General features: G+C 52.8%; 1 protein-coding gene across 1 annotated transcript in view; it reads left to right on the forward strand.

The window, feature by feature from the left end:
* Nucleotides 1–679: 679 nt before the first annotated feature.
* The window catches only part of SOX13 (SRY-box transcription factor 13), a 72,307-nt gene continuing 54,669 nt past the window's right edge, over nt 680–18,317 (forward strand). Inside the window, exon 1 of the mRNA XM_006261233.4 lies at nt 680–871. The gene's annotated coding sequence lies outside the window, so the exon portion shown is untranslated. The remainder of the gene's footprint in view (nt 872–18,317) is intronic.

Genomic DNA, 18,317 nt, shown 5'->3' on the forward strand with positions numbered 1-18,317 from the left:
GAAGCCATGAAAAATGCAAAGCCTGGATGAGGGTGTGCAACCGTGCCTGTGTGCAGATGGGGGGGGGGGGGGGGAGGGGGGGAGACGACGCAGCCTGGCTGTTTGTCCAGCACCTAGTATGGTGGTGTCTTGCTCTGAATAGGTGGCCTTCAGCCCCAATTGAAACGCTTGTTCTGTGGAGGTCTTGGAACTGGCTTACTTGAAAGCTCACAGCTGACTTAAGTCATTCCAATTGTGCTTGCCTTTTATTTTTGCTTTTCACAATTCCAGACTCCCCTCTTCTAATTTTCTAAACAAAGCACCACGTGTAGCACAGGGATGTAGGACTGGAGGCCTCGGTTTCTGAGTTTGTTTTCTTGCTTTGCGCTTTACTGTTGGCTTTAAGCGGGTCGCTGCTTCCACTTTGTACCCCCTTCTATAAAGGGAGTCCCTTGGCTTGATTTTCTTCTCAGAGGTAGGGAAGTGCAGTGGCTCTGAGATCCCACCAGGGTGTCTTACATTGGTGCATGTCCATCTGGAGACCCAGATTCAGAGTGAAGTTGCTGCTTCATGCTCCTTCCTCCACTTTGGGCGGCAGAGGGCACTGCTGTACCCAGCAACTCCCCTCCATGGCTGTTGCGAAGTGTCATCAGCCTCAGCTGGAACAGAGGAGTTCCCCAGCATTCATGCAGCTTTATTGGCTGCCAAACATCCTGGAAAAAAGAGCGAGCCAGCCTGCGGAGTGTGGAGCTGCCCTCAGTGCAGCAGCCCAGCAGCCTATTTCCTCGCTCCCAGGCCCTCTCTGGCCCATCTGCGCACTGAGACCTGAGATGTAGGAGACGAGTGGACGGTTCGGCTAGTGACTGAGCAAGTGGTGGGGATAAGGCACGAGGTAGAGTGAACTCTTACAATTGGGCTTTGTGTTTAGAAAGCTCTTGTTGCCTTTCTGCTCTGCTGAAGCTGGTTGTGTTTGCTTTGTGCCTTGGACTTTTCCGTAGCATGCAGATTCCTTTCCTCCAAGCCGTCGCAGTAGGTATGGACCCCTGCGGAAAATGCGCTGCATTTTATTAAGGCTCCCGACACAAGCAGTTAACTCTGCGAGTGCTTTGGAGGCGTGTGGACTATTGTAGTTGAATTATTGTAGCTGATTATTGTACTTGCATGGAGCAGTTGGCATGTTGTGATCTCTGTCAGGAAGCATTGATGATAGCAAAGCTTGCCAGAGTTTCCTTCTAGACCCAGGGCTCCAACACTATGGCAGTAGGTGTAGACAAACCTCCAGCCATTGTAAGCTCTTCCTCCCTGCCAGGACCCTTCATAGAAACTGCACTTACAACTTGTCTTTATTGGCAAGAAATAGTTCAGGGCTGTAAATGTGGCTGGTACTTGGCACGTTAAAGTAGTCACGGTCTCTAGGATTCTGGTGGTGTTCAGGGGCAGGGGAGACGAACTCCTTGTCTGTGATGGTTTAGACAGGGATGATCCTGCCTTGAGAGCCGGACTTAGACGTGATTTGCTGGGGGTTCCTTGCAGCCTGGGTTTGCTCTGATTTGGCCTTACAGAGTTTGAAACCTGAGCGTGGACAGGGGGCAGGTCTCTTAGAGCACAATGGAGGATCCCTGGGTGTGTCCCTGGGATTGTCCATCTGTGTTGGAGGGTAGGTGGTCTGGGGTGGGATGTTGGTCGCTCCATTTGGCCAGGACTGAGCTTGTGTATGGATGGGATGAACTTAAAGACATTCTGACCCTTACATCCCATGCTCTGAGCTGGGTCAGCCTAATCCACCCCAAAACCTTGCTTTTAAGAGCCTGCTGCTCCCTCCTGCGATTAACACTCCCTTCACAGCCCTACTTGATCCCTGTTGGGTTTGATCCTTTGGCTCTGTGGCCATAGGTTCCCTTAACGCTGCCATCCAGCTGAAAGCGCCGCTGCCCTCTAGTATCCCAGAAGGGGCTGGAGTTCAGCTTCTCTTTTTAAAGGTTTCTTTTCTGAAGGAGGCTCTGTGGGGACTGACGCTTATCGTGCCCAAAAGAACTTGGATCGAAATCTCTGCTGTTCAGGGGTAGATTTTTCTCCCTTTGCAGCCTTGCAGAGACACTGGTGTGAATAGCCAGCCTTGTTTTTGTGCAGACAATATGCTCAGTGGGTCTATTCTGTGCCTAGGTAAGTAAGTTCCATTGTGATTCTTTGATATGACCCCTGAGACTCACACAGGAGCTTTTGTAGAGGCTTGAACATAAATCTGCAGATGGTAAAAATCTCGCTGGTGGCAATGGGAGGACTGAGATCTTACCTGTTCATATTTTTGAAGCCATGAGATGGATGAAGGAGTGTCATGCCCATGACCAAGGGTGGCTCTGTATTTGTGTGTGTGTGTGTGTGTGTGCGCGCACGGGTGTGCCTGCGCTGCCGCCCTCTCTGCTGCTTCTTGCAATGTGATCAATCCCAGGGTACGGCATTGGGATAGTTTGGCATAAGCACAAATGAAGGGAATGGAGGAGGCTGTGTGTGGCTGCCTGCTGATCTTGGGTAAGCTCCAGCATTTAATTAAACCCACAAGTGCACAGGGCAGAAGAATCAAGTGGTTCAGAAACAGCCTCTCGGGGATGGCGTCTGAAGATCAGAATTGCTCTGGGTGAACAGGATCTGGGGATTTGTGCAGTGCACCATCCCATGTCAGCCAGCTACCTGCTAACAGCATCCATGGCACAGTGATTGCCCTAAAGCAGGTGGCCACGATGATTTGAAAACTCTGTGTGTATAGGGGCGCTCTGGCCTGAGGCTACAAACCTGAAAGTCTGAGTTGTGTTCGTCACAGCTCGGGCACTAGATCTGGAGAAGCAAAGCCATGATTTTGGTGGTGACCGAGTGGGGCACCCTGCAGTGATGGGTTGGAATAACGGGTTCAACATGGGGCTAATTGGGGATCTTGTAATAAGAGAGGCTTCCCCTGCCCAAGACACAGATAAATGATTTTTCCAACCCAAATTTTTAGTGCCAAAGAGCTTTTTCAGAAACTTTTTTAGCTCAAGACTTTTTGTCAAAAAAAAAAAAAATCCATAGTTGCTGGAACTTTCTGTTTCAAAATTAAACTTTGGGTTTTTCCCAGTGGGACCTCGCTTCAACCCAGATGCCCTTTACTTCCTGCAGGCTGGCAAGGTTTGGAAGTAGTCTGTGTACATATGAAATGCATTTGTTGGTGACCTGGGTGGAGCTTTTTGTTGTTTCTGGGGGGTTTTGGTTCCCGAACAACCTTCTTGTGTTGGTTGAGGATGGAGGAAATTTTTCAGAATCTTCTGTTTTCCCAAGATCGTCAAACTCTTCCCTGCATGGCTGTACAGAGCAGGCTCCTTGTTGTCAAAGCGGTGACAGGTAGACTGCCTGGGCGGAAGGAATTTTGTTTTTCCTTCTGCAAAGCTCTGGTCAGGGTCTGGCCCAGGGATGGCAAAACACCTGGTCCAGAGGCTTTTATTAGGAGCCCCCTTAGAAGCTGCCAAGCCCATTTGTCCCCCTCACCATGTGTTTTCATATTCCTGCCTGCCAGGGGTGGCCTTATTTCCATTTGCTACAGTAGTGGGACAACTGAGCTCTTGGCATTTTGACACTCTGTAAGGGTCAGTGTGTCATTATGTTCACCCCATTGATACATGAGTTCAGGGTCACAGCCAAGGGAGGGATCAACATCCCATCCTCAGCTGGGGAGCTTTGCCAGGCAGAAAGAGCATCCCTGGACCATGTTCTGAATAGGTGCACAGGCCCCATCGTACCTGGATCTCAGCTTGCTCTATATATTTTATTTCACTTGGCTTCGTACAACCTGGGGCAGCAGGTGTGCGCCCAGGGGGACCCACCAAGACACAGGGCTGTCAAGTGATTTGGTCCAAGGGCTCTCTGCATGTCTGCTTCTCAGTCTCCTACTGTGATGGCCAGGCCACGCTCTTTCCTGAGGAGTAGATTTGAACCCATGACTCATGACTAGACCCTAGACTAGCAGGCTGGAGTCCATGCCCAGGCACCCTGTTCTGGGTGTGAGGCTAAGCAGAATTAAGGTGAGGAATGGCCTCCCTGCTGAAAGAATGAGCTGATGCTAACAGTAATCCCTGCGTGTCTGGAGGGTTTTGCCAGTGGCAACAGTCTTTCCACTCAGATCGGTAACCGGGACATGGTGAAACCAAAGCTGCAGGAAAGGCTGCAGTGCACTGCCTTAGGCTGAGTGCTGGATGCATGCATGCTTTAGCTTGGTGGGAAGTATTTTCTAGGGAGCCAGATACCAAACTCCTGAGTTCTGCTGCAGGGTCTTGGGGAGCTGTGCGTTCAGTGGTCCCCCTTGTTGCAGGTTGGGGCTGAGCTCTCCTGACAGATCAGCACCTTTTGGGTGAGGTGCTTGGGGAACACTGCTTCTCCCTTTGATTTTTGTGGTTTACTGTGGGGCAGTAGCATCGAATCACGCCCCAGGGGCTTGAGTGACAGTGGGTGAAACCCCTATAGTACTGCTCCAGGTAAGAGAGCAGCTGGCTGGCTTCTGAGGGAGCCAGCCCAGCTGGGTCCTTACCCCTGTACAACCCGGCTGAGAAGGGGAGCTGTTTCTGTTGGAGGCCTCGCACTCTCCCTCTCATCCAGGTTCCGGGGCTTGCCTTCTGCAGGGTCTGTCTCAGCGCCTGCCCCATTGCCAAGGTGCAGCTGTCTGAGCGGGCACCGGGCGTCTGCTTCAGCTGGGCTTTTAAGTTCTCATTGCAGCAGGTCGCATCACCCGCTCCCTTTAAACGGGCTTTGTTCCTGCTGGGGACATGGCACAAAGTATTTCAAAACACCTCCTCCCCACAAACGCCAGCTCTCAGAGGCTCATCCCTTTATCGTACATCAACAACAGAGCTAATATTCATGTCTAGGAAGTGAGATGCTATCGGAGACCGTGTTGGGCTCCGAAGTGGGTGTATGAGGCGTGCAGGGGTTTGGTGGGTGAGGGAAAGGGGGCTGTGGCAGGAACTCTTTATCAGAGAGGAAATGGCACTGTATTCAGGCAGGAGGGGGAAAGTGCTCTGTGTGGCTCCCTGGCAGGTGGGGTTAGAGACTCTTGAGTTCAGGGCAGACTCGTCCCCCACTGGACTAGCTCAGTCTGCTGCACATGCCCTGGAACCCATTGCATGGCAGGTTGGGGTCATTTAGCCAGAGGCTCAGGTTATATCCGACATTTGGAGGAGATGGTGATTCAGAGTAGGAAAACACCCCAAATACTGGCAATGTGGAGACCAACCGCGTGCTGACCATGCCACAGTCATCAGAAATGCTCCTCAGGAGGTTGGTGTTCTGGGATCTCGCCCGCTATTACAGTCCCCCATTGGGCACAGGTGGAAACGGAGGCAAGACAGAGAGTGACTGGCCCATGGTCACCCAGTGAGTCAGTGGCAGGGTGAGGTATCCAGGCTGCCAGACTCGGGCCTTGTCCCTCTTCCCTGCACTGTGTGGCATAATGATCCCCCTGAGATGGTCCCCGCAGCTCCCTTTGAAACCTGAGTTCAGTCACTTTGGAGGCAAATTCTACCCCAGGTTTACCCACGAGAGACGTTGAGGCACAATTCAAACTGGGCTGTTTTTATCTGCTGAGAATTTGCTCCTGGTCTTGATGAACAAAAAATGCCTGGCTTTTGCCCTGTGCTTGTACCTCACTGGAAATCTCAGCTTCTTTTGGGTGCTGCCATCACGAGACCTGCAGTAAGATGGGGACAGAGAAGAGGGCGGATGTGTGCATTGCACGCCTCCCCTTGCTCTGGGGTGAGAAGTTATGACATCTGAGAGGCTTTCACATGAGCAGGAGGTAGGCCAGACTTTTGCTGTCTGCACGAGAGAGGCCTGGGGGCCCAGGGCTGTGCGTGAGAGTGATCCGGTGGGCACTGCTCATTGGTGGTGCCCATTCCTAACGTGCTCTGGTGCCTGCAGCATTGGCCAGACCATGGGATACCCAGGCAAACCTACACGCCATGGCGGGGATTTTCACAAGGGCTTAGACCCCAGCAAGGGCCAGGCTGTCAGCAGCACTCCCTCTGTATGCCAGGCACAGAGCCCCTGGAGGCTAAGCCAATGGGATGGCAGATGCTCGCATTTGAAGGGGTCGCACCATGGCTGCTGTAATCTGCTCCACAGCCATTGCACCCCAGCTAAAGGGCCAGACCTCACAAGTGCATCTTTGCTGTCTACACCATGTTAAGAACGTGAGGAAGCCACGTGAAAACTGCCGAGCTCCAGCTAGCTGAGCCTAGCAGGTGCTCACAGATGTGCAAGACCTTGCTCCATCAGCTTTCCTAATGGGTCCAGGGGTGTGTGGAGGAGAAAGCAGAGAGGGCCCCTGTAGTGTTTCAGGGACGGACACAGCCCTGTTCCCTACATGAGGCCTCTCCTATGGGAACCAGTCACATCACTGAGGGGCTTTGGAGGAGCGGTGGTGGCAGGAGCAATCTCCTGGCTCATAAACACGCCACATCTCAGCCAGCAGCACTGGCGAGGCCTGGCCTTTCTCCACCAGCCTGCTGACTGCAAGGCTCTTTGAGCTTTCCCTGCAACACCTGGGGAGGCTTGGACCTCCTCCCAAGTGCTAGCTAGGCCCAGGTGTGCTGTGGGTGGAGCAGTGACTGGCTGCACCTCAGCCATCCACAGAGAGGGCTGGGGCTGCCCAGAAACATGCCTGGGGGTGGGGCTCTGGGTCTCTCTCTGCACTCCAGCACACAGGGCCTCAGAGGGAACAGAAAGTCCCCAGCAATAGTGGAGACTTGCACCCAGCAATGGCAGAGACCCGAACAGCAAGCTGCTGCCTGGGCCATGGGCACATGGGTGGAAGGCTCTGAAGGCTGTGAACCAGGCTGTCTGAGGCAGGGTGCTCATCCACAATGGGCAATGCCTGGGAAGCCTGCCTGCTGGGGAGAGGCATTACGTGGTGTGTGCTTGTGGTACCTGCAAAGCCATGCATGTTCCCACTGATGTGGGTGTTGCTGGCCTGGCTCTGGCCTTGAGGCAGGGGTTGGAGTAGGTTATGAAGCCAAGCAGTGAGGTGTCCCTGGCCCGTCAGCTGTCATCAGCCCTGACATCCTGTCCTCCAAGTCTCTGCTTCAGCCCCCTCTGTTCCTACCCCTCATCTAGGCCCAGCAGATAAATGCTTCTTCTAGGAACCTCTTGTCTTTCTCCTGGTCTCTTAAGATCCCGCTCTGCCTCCCAGGCTCAGGGCACAGCAGGATACCTGAGCCTGTGGAGCAGGACATCACCACTGTGTTTGTTCCCCGGCCCTTTGCATAGGGCTCTGGTTTTTACATAGGAAAGAGCAATGCAAATGGGCCTGGGGCTGAGAGTGTGCAAACAGGATGGAAGTGATTCCGGGCTGCTTCCTGCCCCGCTGGGTGCCCTGGGAAGATGTGATTGTGGGGCTCTCTCCACCATGTGGTCCTTTCAAGGGATTGGTCTGGTGGGAGGAGGTGTTGGGTGTGTAGCTCTGCAGGAGCGGATGGAGGTTGTTGCTTGCTGAGCTTCTGGCCTGTATTGTGAGTAGCCTGTTGCACCTTCTCAGGATGCTAATGCCATGGTCAATGCCTAGCCCAGACACTGTGGTGTTGGCGACAGTCCCCTCTGTCTTTATTGTCATTGCTTGTTTCTGCTTTCCCTGGACCCCTGGGAGACAAACATGCCCTGTCTGACCGCAGCCATACAGCTGGGCCCTTCCCCACAAAGCACTGGGAGCACGGGCTCCATTCCCCATGGATTAGGAAGGGCTTGTGGGTCAGGCCCTGGCTTTGGAGGAGTGAGAGAGGGGGTCTGAGCCCAGCTTTGAGTTCATCATCTCCCCAGGCCTCTGAAGCATGGCTAGCTCCCTTTCCCGTCTCACGCAGACATGTCGGGCATCAGGGCAGGGCTGGGCCTGCCTGCACGTCTGCGCCAAAGGGCAAAGGGCCATTGTTACTTGGAGAAGGAGGGACGGAGAAGCGGGTGTCACCCTCCTGGGCCAGGCTCGGGCTGTACCAGGGACCTTCTTCCATTGGGCTTCATGCGGCTGCTCAGGCCTACAGTTCTTTGTGGAGGATCGAGACCCAAGAGGTCAGGATTAGGTCCTTTCAGTACACTTGAGCAGTTGCTGTGACCTGCCTCACACTGGGCAGCCGGGCTTCCCAAGAGGGACTGGAGGCACAGGGGTAGTCCCCCAGCATCCTGGCTCCCAGGGCTCTTGCCACGGCTGGGCAGGAGAGAAGCAGAGCTGGCTGCTTGTCTTCCTCTCTCAGGCTCCCCTTCCACCTGCTGTTTCACACCCTCCATCTTTGCATCCCTTTGTTCTCCCCTGGGGGTGGGGGGTGCAGAAGTCCCTAGTGGATTTGTAATTCAGGACAAGTCCTGGGATGGACAGCACCCTGCTGGGATGCAGCTAACCCCTGGCTTCCTGCTGCCCAGGGATATCCCTCCAGGTGTGACCTGGGCTACCAGGGACAGGGGCAGGCTAGGAAATGAGCATCTTTTTCAAGCCTGCCCTTGGGCTGTCTGGGCCTGAGAGTCAAATTCTGCTCCAAGTCAGGCCCATGAGACACCCCAGAGACCAACAGGGACCTAGGAAGCCAAGGGCTAGAGGTGCCCAAATCCCAGTCACCTCCAGTCCACAACTCTGGCCCCTTTGAGAAGGGTAAACATAGCCCATGGGGGGGTTAACCTATTGGGCTGTGGGTGGACTGGAGGTTTGGCTGTCCCCGGCACCATCGCCCCCATGGGCCAGGCACCGGCAATGTCAGAAGGGCTTTCGCTGCTCTCCGCATCCCTGCAGCTGCCATCAGCCCAGGCTCCCAGGCTCGCTCGGGGTTAATGTGTGCAGTGCTTCTAGGAGGCCTCACTCTGGCCCAGCAGAGCTCAGCCCTGGAAAATGCGGCCATGGCTGGTATGCACTGCCCACGCCCAGTCCCGTGCCCTGGCAGGTTTGCGTGCACACAGGCGTGCCCCTGCTCTGGAAAACACGCCTGCCCAGTCAGTCCGTGTTCCCCGGCGCGGAGCCTGCCCAGCTCTCAGGAAACCTCCAGCCACTGTGCGGCTGGTATCTGCAGCGACAGCAAACAATGGGATCCCCAGAGACAACAATGCCCCATTGTCCTGCAGAGTGCTAACAATGGAACAATAGACCACAGTCTGCTTCATTTATTCCCAGGCACGCCCCCCTGCAGCAGGCCCTGCATCCCTGATGCACTCCGCAGGCAGGGGCTCCCGCCATCCCCACCACATCCCTGCGCCTCTAGGATGCGTCCATCAGGCCCAGTGAGTCCCACAGCCACCCCCGGCTTGGCTGGGCATGCCCAGAGGAGAAGGAAGTGGCTTCTCACTCGGTGATGGCTATGGTTTTGTCGGCACAAGAGATGGAAAACTCCTATGAGATCATGCAGGAGAACAATGGGGCATTGTTGTCTCTGGGGAGGGCCACTTGTTTGCTCTGTGGTGGCCACGGTCCCTGGAGCTTTCCTGAGGCTTTGCTCTCTGAGGGATGTGGAAAATGTTCCCCATTGCCCACCCTCGCACTCCCCAGTGTGGTCACCCCCTGCACTGGTCTGTGGAGGTGGGTGGGGGACTGCAAGGAGGGTCTCTGGTAAGCCAAGGGGCGAAGCCTGGTATGCAAGGAGATAGCACAGGGGCAGCCAGGCCTGAGATGACCTCAGGCCTGGCACATCATCCTCTAGACCAGAGGTGACCAAGATATGGCCTGTGGGGCTCCCCACAAATCTGGTCATTGGAAGAGCAATAGCAGCATTAATTGTCTGTGGACAGGCTCTGCCCAAGGATGCTTGCTCTGTTGGCGCCATACACGGCACCGGGTTGGAGCCGTCTGTGGCACCAGAGTGGCGCCGGCCCAGGGTATCGGGGCTGCCATACAGCAAGCAGCATTTGAATGTGCAAATGAGCAGGAGCCAGCACAGTTTCAGGCCCCGTGGAAAGGCAGGGGGAAGACAGGGACAGGCAGGTGAACAAACAACATGGAAATTTGCTGTGCAGGGATTTCACTAGGCCCCAGGGCTTTGTCGTGCTAAGAGCTTCCCCTGCCTGGGGTTCTGCCTTCTGCACAGAAAGCTGTGGGGGGATGTATTGTATCTAGAGATGGGCACAGCTGCAAGGCCCTGGCTGGCATCAGGGCTCAGTTGCCTAGCTGAGATCCTAGGCAAATCTTGGATGCAGCCTGGCCTGGCGACCAGAGCCCTGGGCAGGGAATCAACCTGGCCTCTAGCTCCAGTTCTGCCCTGGCCCCTGCTCTTTGAGCTTGGCAGGTCTCTGCCTGTTTCCTCCTGTGGATAATGAGAGTTGTCTGCTCTGCAAAACACTTGAAATGGAGGGTAAAGAGTCCTGCCTGGCAACTGCCGGATGGCTGCTCTGGACAGGCATTGCCCTTTTTCACTGCCCCGCCTCCTGTTTGACTCTCCTTTGTCTTGTCTTCTCTTCTGGACTATAAGTCCTTCTGGGCAGAGACCTCCCTGTCCTTGTGGCCCCCAGTGTAATGGGGCTGCATCCTGATAGGTGCTGGCAAGACCTCAATGGCAGCAAAATGTGGGGAAATTTGACTCCAGGCCAGAACCCACGGGGCAGCTGGAAGGGGGAGCCCAATAGGGGCAATGGTCCCCCCTGATGCCAGTTCCCTCCAAAGTTTGGGGCTGCTCCTATATGCAGGGAGTTTGTCAGAGGCCCTTGAGTACCTATCAGCAGACAAACCCACCTGAATAGGTAATGAATGGAGGAAGAGAAAAGAGCCCTGAGTACATTGTGTTTCCAATGGGCCTGGAACAATTGCTAAATACCAATCACACAGAGAAGGAGAGAGAGAGGGAGACAAAAGAGAGAACCCCAGCACAAAGGAGAGGAATGAAATGGTAAGTAAAGTCAAACAAAAAGGAGCCGGGCTGAGACAAAAGAAGGGAACAATATCCCCGAGGCAATAGGCTGGGGAACAATAGGGACAGTGACAGCGGCACAAAGGCACCAGTGTTTGCAAGTAGACGTTATCTCACACAGCCACTGGCAGGCCTGGCCGCCTCGCTTCTATTTTCAGGGATGCTTTTGTGCGAGGTTGAACAATATTCCTTGCATGGTTGCAGATAGAAAGATGAGGGGGGTTTGGTTCTCTCTCCCCTTCCTGGTGCCAACTCTGCGTTAAAGGCAGGTTCAGGATGGGCCTGGGCTCTGCGTGACCTGCTGCCCATTCGCTTGCTCCTCAGAAGCTGCCAGGGCCTGGTTTTGGCAGCTCAAGGAGTGAGGAGTTGCAGGAGTACCTCAGTTGCAGGTCTTGTGGCTCACTCCCTACCTGTCTTGGCCCGGCAAGCAAGGTGCCCACAGAAACACAGTGAGCCACTTGTGGGTGTTCCCATGGTCCCGGGGACCTGGGTATCAGACCTGGCCACCACTGGAGAGTTCGGTGTTGGGGTCCTAGAGTGGATGCCTCAGCCAGTAACAATACCAGGCTTGTGGATGAAGCTGTGGGTGGCTGGCTCTCAGGGGTTGGGGCCCTTGCTTCAGGATTACACTCAGCCTGAGGTAGAGGGACAGTGCTGCAGGGGAGACCAGCTGTACAACACCAAAGCAGAGGCCCTGGCTGCTTGTGCACTTAAAGATCCTGCAGCCTCTTCTGTTGGTCCTGCCTGCATCCCCATGCAGGGGGGTCTGCTTCCCCACATCCCCCTCCCCAAACTCATGCTTCATTGGGCTTTTGCCTTCTTGAGTTGCACCGCTGCATTCCAGTGCACACTGCCCTGGTGGTGGCTGTGTCCTTGCCTCTTGGCGCTTGCTGTATCATGTGTCCTCTGAATGCTTCTCAGCCCCCAGCCCACCAGCTCGGCCACGCACAGCTTGTGGCTGGAAACCACAGCTGGACAAAGCAGAAAGATGGCTCCCCTCAGTCGCCCTTTGTTTGGAGGGCTTAAGTTTTACCATCTGACGTTTGCTGGCAGCAGCCGGGTGCCCGCTGAAGTGAGAAGCCTCCCGAGCCTGGCAGTGTTGGCTTAGCTGCTGGCAGAGCAAGTAAAGCTCCCTGCATCTGTCCCTGGCTCTTTTCCCCCACAGCCGCCTGGTCTGTAACCCTCCCTGTCACACCGGTGTGCAGCCTCTCGGGCCAGGATGGGCTAAAGCACTGAGCTCACTCTCTTCTCTCTTCCATTCTGCCCTTCCCTTGTCTCGGTTGGTTTAGTCCCCTTCTTGCACCTTGTCTTTAATGAAGATGAGGCACTGGGCTAGGAGTCAGGAGAACAAGGGTACTGGTCCTTCCTCTGCCACAGACTGCCTGCCTGACCTTGGGCACCTCACTTAACCTCCCCTGCCCCTGGTACCTCAGTCCCCCATCTGTGCAGCTGGGATACTATCCCAGCCTTGGCTGAGGACTGTACAGGGCAGGACACACTCTCAGGGTAGTATCCATGGGCAGGAGCCAGGGTTGAGGACCAGATACCCTTCTCAGATGAAAAGCAGGGTGAGGCAGGCCCAGGTGGGCTTCAGCAGGGTTGAAGGTGCTGGATCAGTTTGAAATCCCTTTTGCTGTACTGCTACACCCCGGGTTTTTGGAGGTGGGGGGGGGGGGGCAGGCGCAAAACCCACTCCCATCGTCCTCTGCAAAGCTTCTTGCCATCAGCACTGTTACCGCCCCTTTCTCTCTCCAGTGCTCTTGCAGTCCTTGGCTTGCAGTCATGCTAAGCAAGCGCTGCCAAAGTTAACACAGCCCATCAAGTGCGTGCATCTGGGGCTGGAGAGAAGGATCTAGGCCGCATCCGCTGTGCATGGCTCCCTTCTGATCCTCGGACAGGCTGTGTCGTGGGTCGGGGGACGGGGACAGACAGACTGGTACCACCAGAACTGGACCAGATGCAGCATTGGCATAACTCAAAAATTTCTTCTGGCTCTTGTGTTTCTCTGCCCTAAGTCTCCTCCCTGCATGCCACATGCCTTTCAGCAGAGCAAGACTGGTTTGTCCCAGGTGGTGATTTGGCCCCTCGTTTGCAAGTTGTTTCCCTGAGGGGATTCTGTGCTGGCTCCCAGCTTTCTGCCTCCTGTTAGTGACCTCCCTGCCACTCTGTGCTGCCCTCTGGATCGCAGGGACACGATGCCGTAATAAGCCATGTTCATGATATGCAGTGAGCTGCATTAGCACCGATGCTACAGTTCTCCTCTGAAGCCGCAGCTTCACAGAGCCTTTCTCTTTCCAGCTGGGCCTGAAATAATTGTCCCCCAAACCCTTTCCCTGCCAAATCAGCCACTCTGCTGAAGTCTAGAGACCCTCCTAAGCTCATCCTGGAGGCCCTTGTATTACTCTGGCCTTAGTCCTTTGCTTTTGCAGCCCACTTTAGGAACCTGACCCCTCGTGCTGCATGCAGGCGGTCACAGAGTGCAGGGGCTTCCTCGACCTCCTGTAAGTCGTACTGAAAAACAACCTTCTTGCTAACAGAGAATTCAGGGGGTTGCGAAGACCGTGCTAGACAAACCCCATATCAGAGCAGATCTCCTAAGACACCCAGTTTTAACAGATGGGCTTAGCTTTCACTTGAAAGGACGGATTTCTGATATCGATCATGTTATCTGAAGGGTGCATCCTGTTGCTAAGTTTGGCTGTTTCCTCAGCTGAACAGCTGTTGTTGCAGTAAGTACAGAGGTTTTGGGGGGGTGAAGGGGAACGTAGATTTTTTTGTGCTACGAGCTAACGCTGACTCCCTGATTCAACATTGTGTTGGGAAACAGAGAGCCAAAACCATGTGAGATGTTAAAGTAAGCAGCATTGTGCCCTGCCACTTCCTGCCCAGGCTGTAATCACAGCATGACCAGGCTGATTGAGGACAAAGTGCTTTCTTCATACTTGGGAAAATATTTGGGACATTAAATCAAAGCAAACTAGCAGCCGTCCTTAAAGTGCAGCTCTTCCCTGGCACCTGATTTTCTCCATCTGATGCGTGACGTTCAGCGTGGTGTTCCTACAAGGGCCTGGTTCTGAAATCAGTGTGAATCGGGAGTCATTCTGCAGAAGCCGGCGGCACTGCTTTGTAAAACTGGGGCATGGAAGAGGGGAACTGGAGCAATACAACTGCATCACTTCTAGCATGCTTGGAATACTAGCACCTGTGAGGATCTCTTTCGCTCTCATCATCTCACACCTTAAATGAAGGGAAAGGGCTGTCAGATCTTTAACCAAGAACTCCTTTATCCCAAAGGCTAACTGGTCAAGAAATAAATGTGTATTAAGCCAAAAAAGTAGCAAAATAGTAAGGAGTGGCATGTAGACCCCGCACATCCCTTTCCAGCAGCTCTGCTTTCACTTCCTAGGTTCTTGTGATGTTCCTAGTCTTCTGCAGAGTCCTTCAGTCAGGTAATAGCTGAATGTCTGAGGTCAAAAATAAGGAGGAAAAAGCCCATCTCTTCAAGGCTTTACTTATTCCTCACTGCAAAAAGAACGAGTCTGCCTGAGGAAGGGTACTGGGATACCTGCAAGCTGGAATTTGCCTTTCCAAGCATGCCATTAGTCCAATAAAAGGTATCACCCTAAGCATCCTCACCTCTCTCTTTTTAGAAGGGTCTCTTCAGACTTTGGGACAAGGGAATCTGGTTTTTGGAGTTGGTTTTCCTGATCCAGTTGGTGCTTTGAATGTGTTTGTTGCTGCTTGCACATATATCTCCATTTGCAATGTTTAATGTGGCCTTCTCTTTTCTCCCAGCCTGGGTCAGAAAGAGTCTGGCTGCCTCTGATATTATTTTGCTAAGCAGGGGCTCTTTGCTGCAGTTAGACGGTGTTTAAAGCCTCCCAAACCCTTAATAAAATAACAACAATAATAATAATTAGTAATACTACTCTGCACTTCTGCAGTGCCGTGCAGCTCAAGATTACAAACGCTAATTAATTAAGCCTTACAACACCCCCTCCCCACCCCCCTCCCTTCCACAGCAAGGGAAAATAATCACTCAGGAGACTCTTAAGAATGAATATAAAGGCTGGGAAATCCAGGCACTGAAACAAGACAAATGGGGATTTGAAGACAATCAGGACCAGGGCCATGTGACACCAGAAGTGGACAAGGCAAGAGAAAAGATAAAAAAAACGGTGGAAAGGCAGAGAGAGAAAACAACGGCCAGCTTAGAAAAAACACCAGGGAAAGAAAAGCCCTGAGATGAAGGGAGCGACAAAGCATCAAAGAGAGGAATAACCAGAGGGTGAACAAAGACATGGGAACAAAGACCAGCCGGAACAAAAGACCAAAGAAAGGAGAACAAAGGATGGAGAACAAAGGCACTAACTAGCAAACAAAGGCCCCGGACAAGAAAAGCTCTTCTGTTGGGATTGAGAGTTAGGAGGGGCCCGGGACCATGAGGGTGGGTGCCTGGGTGGGTTGCAGGGGGCAAGAGGCTCTTATTTATGTCATGGTGTTCATGCATGGTGCCCACTGGTGGGTGAGTTGGGGGTTAGGGCAAGCTGGGGCAAGGAGGAGGGTTGCTTATGAAGGAGTGATTGGCCCAAAGCAAAGCACATGGGATCTTGATGGGAAAGGCAGATCTACAGCCAGAGTCTGGGCCTTGGTCTTCCAAGGGCCCCTTTGGCTGCCCTTTAGGCACCAGGATGGATAGCAGCTGTGTTCAAGGATCCTAAGAACAGGTTGGGATGGGTCCAAGCTCAGCATTGCCCCCATCTCTAATGTGGCCACATCTAACCAGCTTTCTCCCCATCACTACCTTGCAGATCCAAGGTTGCAGTCACGCAGCCACTGGTTCCTTCAGAGTCCCCCAGGGAAGTTCATACAACTCCCCTCCACTGAACATCAGCTTCAGAGGAGATCCCCAGGCGAGCGGCTCATTGAGACCCCCTGGCAGCACAGCTGCACTGAGCCATGGAGTGTGAACGTGTAGGTAGCCTTGCTACTTGGGGCACAGCTTCTCTGAGGGGGTTGGCTCCAGCCCCTCGGATGCAGGGAGATCTGCAAGGTTCATGGGCTGGTTGTAGGGCTCAAGCCACGAACATCTGGGGAGGAACATCAGAAAGGTCTTTTCCCTTGGGTTCACAGGGCTGGAAGGGACTCCAGGAATTATCTAGACCCATCTCCTGGACAGATGCAGAATAGATGGCTCCTAAACTAACCCAGACAGAGGCCTCCCCATGGCTTTTCTTTGGGGAAGGATCTATCAACCCATAGTGCTCAGCCAGTTATATGGATGCGTCTGTCCTGTATTATTACCGTCCTGTAGCTTTACCTGTCCTTGACCTTAATGCCTCTTTTAATTGGTATACACACACACACACACACACACACACACACACACACACGTGTGTGTGTGTATATACATATACATATACCTACATATGTGTGTGTGTATTTGTATATAGGTATGTATATTACAATACAATGGAATAAGTTAGTATAATTAATATTATCATTATTATTGTTGTTGAGTTTTTGATACCACGCTGGCTTTTCCCTAGAGGGTTGGTCCCAAATATTTATAACTTGTTCCAGCCCAAGCATATTTTAGTGGCACTTGTTAACCGTACACAGAGGACCAAAACAGCGTCTAGATAAAAATGATGCTGGGTCAGGGAAAGACCTATTAGATCATCAAAATCGTCTCGTTGCTACTGGAGATTTGAGTCCTGTGGTAGGGGAGGTATCAGCTGGTAAAGAGCTTCTCAGACCTTGAGGAAGCTGGCTGTAACCTGAGTTATTAATTACTCTGGGTATTAAGGCTAGGCTGGCACTAAAAGCTTTGGTCAGTATAATAACGGTGGGTGATTGGGGTGGGGGGGTGACATTTTTTATATCAGCAGCAGTCATAATTTAGACAGTGTTACACTGGCTGAAAAGGCTTTTCTGGGACAGCTTGTTTCACTCTGGGAACTGGTATACATAAGACTCGTAGAAGCTGTGCCCGCACAAGGAGCGCTTGCCAGTGTAATTAAACCAGCTAGTGTAGAGGTGGCCTTAGACACTGTGGCTGCTGGACAAGCCTGGACCCATCACTGAATCAGCTTGGCTGTGTGTAGCTACAGAGTCAGCCCAGAGCAAGCAGCTTTTAGTGTCAGGGCCTGGCGCTGGAAGAGCGACAAACAAACTTGAGTATTTTTTCCTGCCAATGCCACATCTCCTGTATTGCCGTGTGTGTTGCAGAGTGATGCCAAGCCAGGCAGCTACACTTTCTGAAGACCTCCCCCTTTTCCCCAACATGAGACTGGGGTCTGGAACAGGATGTGGGATACAGGCACTGCTTTCCTTTTCAGGGTCACCTCCACTTGCCTGGCTCTTCAGGGAGCGTTTATATGTTTTTTTAAATCTGTTGTAATTGGAAATTATAAGTAAACCATGGAAATGTGTCAGTTCACAGTGGGGTTTTTCTTGTTCCAAATCAATCTGGCATTTGGAGCCAAAACTTTTTGAGAGAGCGAGTGAGAGAGAGCGCTTTGTCTCTGGTTTGGTTCCTCAGTTTTGGGGAAGGCCTGAACTGAGAAGCCTGATTTTTCAAACAGGAGCTTGGCCACAGTGATGGTGCTCTTAGTTGGGAACTCAGTCCATAGCCCCATAGCCTCTTCTGAAAAAGTCTTGCCCACAAAGCACAGGGTAAATGAACTATTCGCTGCAAAATGTCACCTAATTTCACACTAAACAGGGCATGCTTGAGAGAATGAGAATTAGGAAGGCTTTGCTGGTACTAGAATAGCATGTAGCCAAATGCTGTGGATGTGGACACAGGTATACCAGGTATTCTGACTAGAATAGTGAAACCACATTTCACCGGAAAAATCAGCTTGACTAGCAAAGGCCTATTTTGGTTCCCTTTGGGGCTTTTGTTGGCACAGCTGTGCCTGCTTGATATCACACCTGATACTGCCCTTGATTGTTGCTGCTGTTTTTGCAAGAACTGTAGTGTGGACATGTTCTTTTCATCACTGGATGTTCCTCCAACTCTGGCTTTGTCTGCTAAGCATACACTGTCCTGCCTCGCTACACTCAAGACCCACCACCACAGCCAGGAAGAAAGAAAGCGGAGAGATCATGAGGTCACTTGAACTGGCTCCTAGATTGCACAAGCAAAATGTGTGCGCCTGAGGACCCAAGAAGAGCTGCACACGCTTGAATCAATGAGCATTGTGCTCATCTCTCTCCATCCCAGGTTATGGGAAAGAACCATCTCTGCTTTATAGATGAAGAAACCAAAGCACCGATAAGTTGACAACCATGCTTTCAAGAAAGGCCATTAATTGGGGGTATCTCAGTAGGGGGTATCTCAGGGGTCTGATTTTTCAGAAGTGCCAAGCACCCCAGATCCAATTGGAGCCACCACTGTTCAGCATCTCTCACTGTCAAGCCTGAGTTATTTTCATTTGGACACCT

The sequence above is a fragment of the Alligator mississippiensis genome, chromosome 14 (genome assembly GCF_030867095.1).
Source record: "Alligator mississippiensis isolate rAllMis1 chromosome 14, rAllMis1, whole genome shotgun sequence".
NCBI classification, from domain to species: domain Eukaryota; kingdom Metazoa; phylum Chordata; order Crocodylia; family Alligatoridae; genus Alligator; species Alligator mississippiensis.